The sequence below is a fragment of the Microcebus murinus genome, chromosome 1 (assembly GCF_040939455.1).
Source record: "Microcebus murinus isolate Inina chromosome 1, M.murinus_Inina_mat1.0, whole genome shotgun sequence".
In the NCBI taxonomy this organism is placed as follows: Eukaryota; Metazoa; Chordata; class Mammalia; order Primates; family Cheirogaleidae; genus Microcebus; species Microcebus murinus.
In genome coordinates, this window is record NC_134104.1 from 158413500 (window position 1) to 158420560 (window position 7061).

The 7061-nt window shown below is 41.0% G+C and overlaps 1 pseudogene; it reads right to left on the minus strand.

Moving 5' to 3' along the window:
• Nucleotides 1-966: 966 nt before the first annotated feature.
• Nucleotides 967-6846, minus strand: LOC109729262 (non-histone chromosomal protein HMG-17 pseudogene; annotated as a pseudogene).
• Between the last annotated feature and the right edge of the window lie 215 nt (nt 6847-7061).

Here is a 7061-nt window from a genome sequence, read left to right on the forward strand (position 1 = left end):
CTCTAATTTCTGCCCTTGTCAGAACACCTTCCATTAAGTCCACATTCTTTTCTGAGTTCTGCTCCGTCCCTCCACTTCCTTTACTGCTTCTCTGCGGAGCAGTCTGCACTGTACTTGCCCTCTCCAGCTCCTCTCCTCATTCTCTCTTTCAGAGCTTTTCCCCCAAGCCAAACTGTATCCAGCTTTATTAAAGATACTTTTCATAAACAATCATGGCATTTCAGGCAGGGCAGGGGCAGATAGTTGTTAACAGTGTACAACAACTTTCAAACTCCCTTCTTCAATGGACTACCAAAATCAGAAAGCCACTATAAACCTAATGAAGTCTTCATCTGATGCTCTGAACAGGAAAAGTTTAGAATGAGGGTTGACATTTCACATTTAGCATATTGTTTATCAACTTCTCATGAGCTGACCCTGACTTTCAGGAAATGAAATGAAAATGGCGGAATTTATCTGATCTACAATCTAGAAACAGAACCGCTGCTCTTTTGAGGGATGCCATCTCGGTGGCCTCGATGGAAAGATGAGATCACTTGACACACTAGTAACCAATTATTGGGGGTCAGGTCCCAGGAGGGTCTGGATTTAAGGGAGTTAAGACTATGCTAAAGGCAGAGAGGGAGAAGAGAACAGAAAAACAGAGTTTTGTTTTTCCATACAACAGGCCTTTGTGCCAAGGTGGCTATGTGTCAGTGTGAAGGAATCCCTCCTGCTGAGAGCCAAGAGGAAGTCTCTCAAAACTAGAAGGGAAGGCATTTTCCCCACATCAATCTAGGTTTGGAAACATCCTAGTAGTGACACATGCCCCGTCCCCCCAAAACAACAATAAAGCATTCTCTGCGCTAACAACATAGCTTAAAAAAAGTAAAGCAAAATTCTGCATTTTTCTAAAACTTGATTAAAAAATAGTATTTCAAACCGTACAGTCACCAGAAGTACATAGTTATCAAAAATGCACACACTTCACTTGGCATCTCCAGAACCTTCTGCCTTCTGCGCCTGGTCTGTTTCGGCATCTCCGTTTTCTGTGGGGCTATTCCCCTCCTTGCCAGCGTCAGCTTTGCCCTCTTCCCCTTTGGGTACCCTCTCTCCCTTCTTTGCAGGGTCCTGTTTGGGCTTGGGCTCTGGCTTTGGAGGAGCAGGTTTAGCAGACAACATCACAGATCTTCTCTGTGGTTCGTCCTTTGCTTTATCTCCGGTTGGGCTTTCTCTCCTTTAGCAGCCCCTTCTGCCTTTCTCCTGGGCGTGGTGGCCACGGCAGCGGGCGCAGCGCTGGAGGCTGGACTGCTGCGTCATGTGGGCTCTGGTTGGTCCTGGGGTCGTTCTCGCCTATTCTTCACACTGCTCCTTTTTTTGTTTATTTTTCAATGATCAGTTTTAAGCTATTAGGTCATTAAATATGAAATGTCTGATTTCGAATCAAAAGTGTAGTTTCTGATATCTCAAACAAGAAGCAGTACAATTAATCAAAGTATGCACCTAAACTATCAACGCAGTTTTGCCACTTTAATGGCAGCTTGCTTATGCCAGCAGCAAAGAAGCCTGGAGAGCGAGTGGCGATGAAATTGTGAAAGGCGTTTTCCACAGATTTTTGAGAATTGAGTATTTTTCCTTGCAAATGGTCCAAAGCCCGGAAGAAGTGATAGTCAGTTGGTGCAAGGTCTGGTGAATAAGGTGGATGACACGGAGTTTCCAAGTCCAGCCTCTGTAATTTTAGCAGCATTGTTTGTGGGACATGTAGTCAAACGTTGTCTTGCAAGAGGATTGGCCTGTTGCTATTGACCAATTTCTGCTGCTTAATCTCAAGCATCTTCATCATTTCATCTAATTGGTTGCAGTAGACATCTGCTGTAATGGCTTAACTAGGTTTCATGAAGTGGAAAATACCAGCACTGGACCACCAGACAGATACCATTATCTTTTTTTGATGAATATTCAGTTTTGGACTCTGTTTTGGCACTTTGTCTTTATCCAGCCATTGTGCTGAACACTTACAATTGTCAAAAAGAATCCATTTTTCATCACATATAACAGTACAATGTAGAAATGGCTTGCCTTTATGTCATGACAGCAAAGAAAGGCAAGCTTCAAGACGATTACTCCTCTGGTGCTTGTTTAATTAATGCAGAACCCGTCTATCCACCTTCTTTACCTTGCCAATTGTTTCAAATGGTCCAATATTGTTGGATAGTAATGTCAAACCTTGCTGCTAATTCACATGTAGGTTGAGATGGATTCGCCTCCACTACAGCTTTCAGCTCATCATTATCCATTTTGGTTTCAGGTCTCCCACATGGCTCATTTTCAAGATTAAAACCACCAGAAAAGAACTTCTTAAACCATTGATGTACTGTATGTTCATTAGCCAGCCACATCCTTCCCAAACACTTGGTTGCATTTTGAGCTATCTGTGCTTTGTTGGTTCCATGATGGAAGTCATAGTCGAAAATAACACAAATTTTTGACTTATCCATGGTTTCACAAAAATTGCTCTAACAAAATTTGAAAGATAATCCAAGCCAAAACATGTGTTTGAAGGACTGAGAATATTACCTTCACAATAAACATAAAACAAGAAGTGTCAAAGTGAAATGTCAGAGATATCAACTGTCAAACTTAGTACTTAAGGAAATCAGACATTTTATACTCAATAACCTAAATAATATAAAAGTAGAGAGAATAGTATAATGAACCTGCACATACTCCTTATGCAGCGTTAACAATTATCAATCATGGCCAGTTTTGCTTCATCTATATCCTTATTCACTTCTCCTTTTCTTTCCTCTTTTTATAAAAAGACAGAGTCACACTCTGTCACCCAGACTGGAGTGCTGTGGCACGATTATAGCTCCTTGCAGCCTTGAACTCCTGGCTTCAAGTGATCCTCCCACCACGCCCTCCCACAGTGCTAGAATTACAGGTGTGAGCCAACACACCTGGCCTCCTTTCCCATATTTTGAAGCAAATTTCATATGCCATATAGTTTCATCTGTAAATGTTTTAGTGTGTGTTACTAAAAGATAAGGGCCCTTTTGCCATAACCAATAGCTTGAAAGTTAATGATTTCTTAATATAATTAAATATACAGTGTTGAAATTTCTAATTGTCTCATATATGTTGTAACTTTTTTTTCAGTCTGAGACAAGATTCAAATAAAGTCCATTTGTTGCATTTGTTTCCCCTCTCCTCACTCTCCCTCTCTTTCCCCCATTTGTAATTTGTTTATTGAAGGAAACATAATGTTTGTCCTTCAGACTTTTTCAGTCTGGATATTGCTGCTTGCATCCCTTGGGTGTAGTTTAACATGTTTCTGTCCTTTGTATTTCCTAAAAATTGGTAGTTAAATCTAGAAGCGTGATCAGTTACGGGATCAGTTACATACCACTTCCAAGGTAGTGGTACGGTTCTTCCATCAGGAGGCTTAGAGAGTCTGTTTCTCTCTTTTTTTTTTTTTTTTTTTTTGAGACAGAGTCTCGCTTGTTGCCCAGGCTAGTGTGAGTGCCATGGCGTCAGCCTACCTCACAGCAACCTCAAACTCCTGGGCTCAAGCGATCCTCCTGCCTCAGCCTCCCGAGTAGCTGGGACTACAGGCATGCGCCACCATGCCCGGCTAATTTTATATATATATTAGTTGGCCAATTAATTTCTTTCTATTTATAGTAGAGACGGGGTCTTGCTCTTGCTCAGGCTGGTTTCGAACTCCTGACCTCGAGCAATCCACCCGCCTCAGCCTCCCAGAGTGCTAGGATTACAGGCGTGAGCCACCGCGCCCGGCTCTGTTTCTCTTTTTGAGATGCTAATATTAATAGCTGTTGATTACTGCTTAGGTGCATTGATTCATTAGGGGCTCTTCAATGATGAAATTCTAATCTATCATTTATTTTTCATTTATTCGCTGGAATACATTTTAAAAGAGAAATGTATCCTCATCTGCCATTTGGGCACCCAGTGGTACCATCTGTACAGGAAAGGCAGGATAAATTTCTTCCTTTATTTACTAGTCTCAAAGTAATGAATTGTTACCCTAGCATCCCCAATTTGATTTTGTGTTCTTTTTTGTGACTTTTCTCCCTAAGTATCATTATGAACTTATATATTTAAACATATTAGATGTGGTTCAATCCATTTCAGTTGTCCATATTGGTGCTCAAATTTTCCCATTCCCATTCTCTCTCTCTCTCTCTTTTGAGATAGGATCTTGTTTTGTTGCCCAGGCTAGAGTGCAGTGGCATCATCATAGCTCACTGCAGCCTCAAACTCCTGGGCTCAAGCGATCCTCCTGCCTTAGCCTCATGAGTAGCTGGGACTACAGGCACATGCCACCATACCCGGCTCATTTTTCTATTTTTTTTTAAGGATGGGGTCTCTTTTTTGCTTAGGCTGGTCTCAAACTCTTGAGGTCAAGCAATCCTACCTCCTCAGCCTCCCAGAGTGCTAGGAGTACAGGTGTGAGCCAGCTGGTACTGGCACCCCATTCTCTCTTAAATTCACTCCAGTAATCATCACATGGCTAGATGATATCTAGTCATCTCCACTTGGATGTTCAATGTGCATTACAAAATCAACATGCCTTTCTTCTTTCCTTCCTCAGATGGGGCGTCAAGGGCCAGAGAGATGAGGCAAATCTCCAGGGCCATACAGTCAGTGACAGAGTCAGAGCCCAAACTCAGGGTTCCCAATTCTTACTCTTTGGAATATACTATTGTGCTGCCTTCCCAGTAAAGAAAAGAATATTTGGGAAATTTTTCAATTAAACATTCTGGAGAAATTAATTGCTTAGCTTTCAAAAGGCTCAGTGCTCGGTTCTTTTCTCCTCAGGATTAAATATATATTTTAATATTATATCAATGGACAGCTCTCCTGCCATTCTCATATCCCTTGCCTCTCTATGACTTAAAGGGTATGAAACTGTATCAGTCTACACAAAGCTTCACACTGATGGCTTTTAATGGTAGAACAATATAGTATATATAAAGATATAGGGATATAGATAATTATAGCTAAATATATAGGACACACATATAATTTGGAATACGTATTCTCAATCAGGATATACAGATTCTCCAAAACAGCTCCTTAGACATGGTGAGAAGTTGAACCTAGGATTTGACTCCAGTGACTGCATTGTAAGCCGTTACACTATAGAAGATAAGACTAAAATATATTTTGTATATTTAAAAAAAATTTTTGACTTTTCTAGCAAGGGAGCTTTGACATGATAGTTGTCTTACGTAAATCAAAATATGATTTAATAAAAATGGCATTTTACAAAACTATAAAACTCTTAGCAGGAAACACAGGTGTAAATCTTCATGATGTTGGAGTGGGCAACAGTTTCTTAAAGATGACATCAAAAGCATACACAACAAAAGAAAAGTAAATAAATTAAACTTCATCGAATGAAAAACTGTGTATCAAAGGACACCATCAAGAAAGTGCAGGACAACCCACAGAATGGGAGAAAATATTTGCAAATCTTATGTCTGATAAGAGTCTAGTATCCAAACTGAATAAAGAACTCCTACCACTGAACAATAAAAAGGCAACTCAATTTAAAAAGGGACAAAGGATCTAAACAGACATTTCTCCAAAGTAGATATACAAATGGCCAATAAGAACATGAAAAGTTCAACATTGTTAGTCATTAGGGAAATAAATCAAGTCCACATTGAGATACCACTTCACCCTAACTAGGATGGCTATACTTTTTTTTTTTTTTATTAGAGACAAGGTTTACTCTCTCACCCAAGTTGGGGTACAGTCGCATAATCATAGCTCACTGTAACCTTGAATTCCTGGGCTCAAGTGATCCTCCTGCCTTAACTTCCCAAGTAGCTGGGACTACAGGTGTGTGCCACCATGCCTGGGTAATTTTTTTTTTTTTTTTTTTGGTAGACACAGGGTCTTACTATGTTGTCCAGGCTGGTCTTGAATTCCTAAACTCAAGTGATCCTCCTGCCTTGGCCTCCCAAAGTGCTGGGATTATAGGCATGAGCCACCACGCCCAGCCAGGGCTTGATTTTTGAAGCAATTTCAGCTTGGGGTTATGGCATGTGCGTCTTGATTTTTTTTTTTTTTTTTGTGGTTGTTATGCTTCAACTCCTGCTCAGCTAGTATTATAGTCTCAATTTCAGAAGGTAGGGAAGAAACCTGGTCATCACTAAAATTGGGTCTACCTACTTTACATTTGGTGAATTTTATTTTGAAATCAAGCTGGAAAAACTAGACTCTTAGAAGTCAGGATTGTGGTTGCCCTTGGTGGGGAGAAGGGAATGATAATAATTTGGGAGGAAACATGAAGGAGGTTTCTGCAGTGCTAGGGATATTCTATTTTTGGATCTGGATAGTGGTTACACAGGTGTGTTTGATTTGTGAAAATTCATCCAGTGATGCACTTACACAAGGTGCCCTGTTGTGCATGTTTGTTACACTTCAAGTTCACAATTCAGCTCAACCTCCAGATATGTGTGTATGATATCAACAAACTGATGTGATAACCTGGGTATCAGAATTCCCTGACTTGACCTGCTGCCTTGGAGACAACACCAGCATGGCTGTTCCAAAAGGTTCTGTTTCCATGGACAGAACTGTGTAGGTGCTCTCAGAACTCTGCATCAGGGCCATGTCATCCTCAGCATCTCCTAACAATTGTTTTTGAGAGCAGGGTCATGGGTAAGCTGTGCCTCCTGTGTACTGGGGCTCTGGAATGTAAACCACCTGGATAGGTGATGCCCTGAGTCAGGAGAAGCACTACGAGGCACGTGTGCCCACACCCGCACCTGTGTCAGACACCCAGAAGCTACCATGGTGCTTGCATTTTCCACCTGGACCCTGAAATGCCATGGTGGGCATTCAGGGCAGATTGATCCAGCTGGAATTCTAGTGGACTCAGGTCCACGATCCCAGATCTAAAATATCTGATGCTAGAGGTATTTCAGCAGTAAGATGTTTTTGGATTTTAGAAAGGTGATATGTTGCATACAGTGTATGTTATGTAATACTGCCAACATAGTCTGGGGCAGCTTCTATAATCAGATAGTGACGGACATTTATACTTA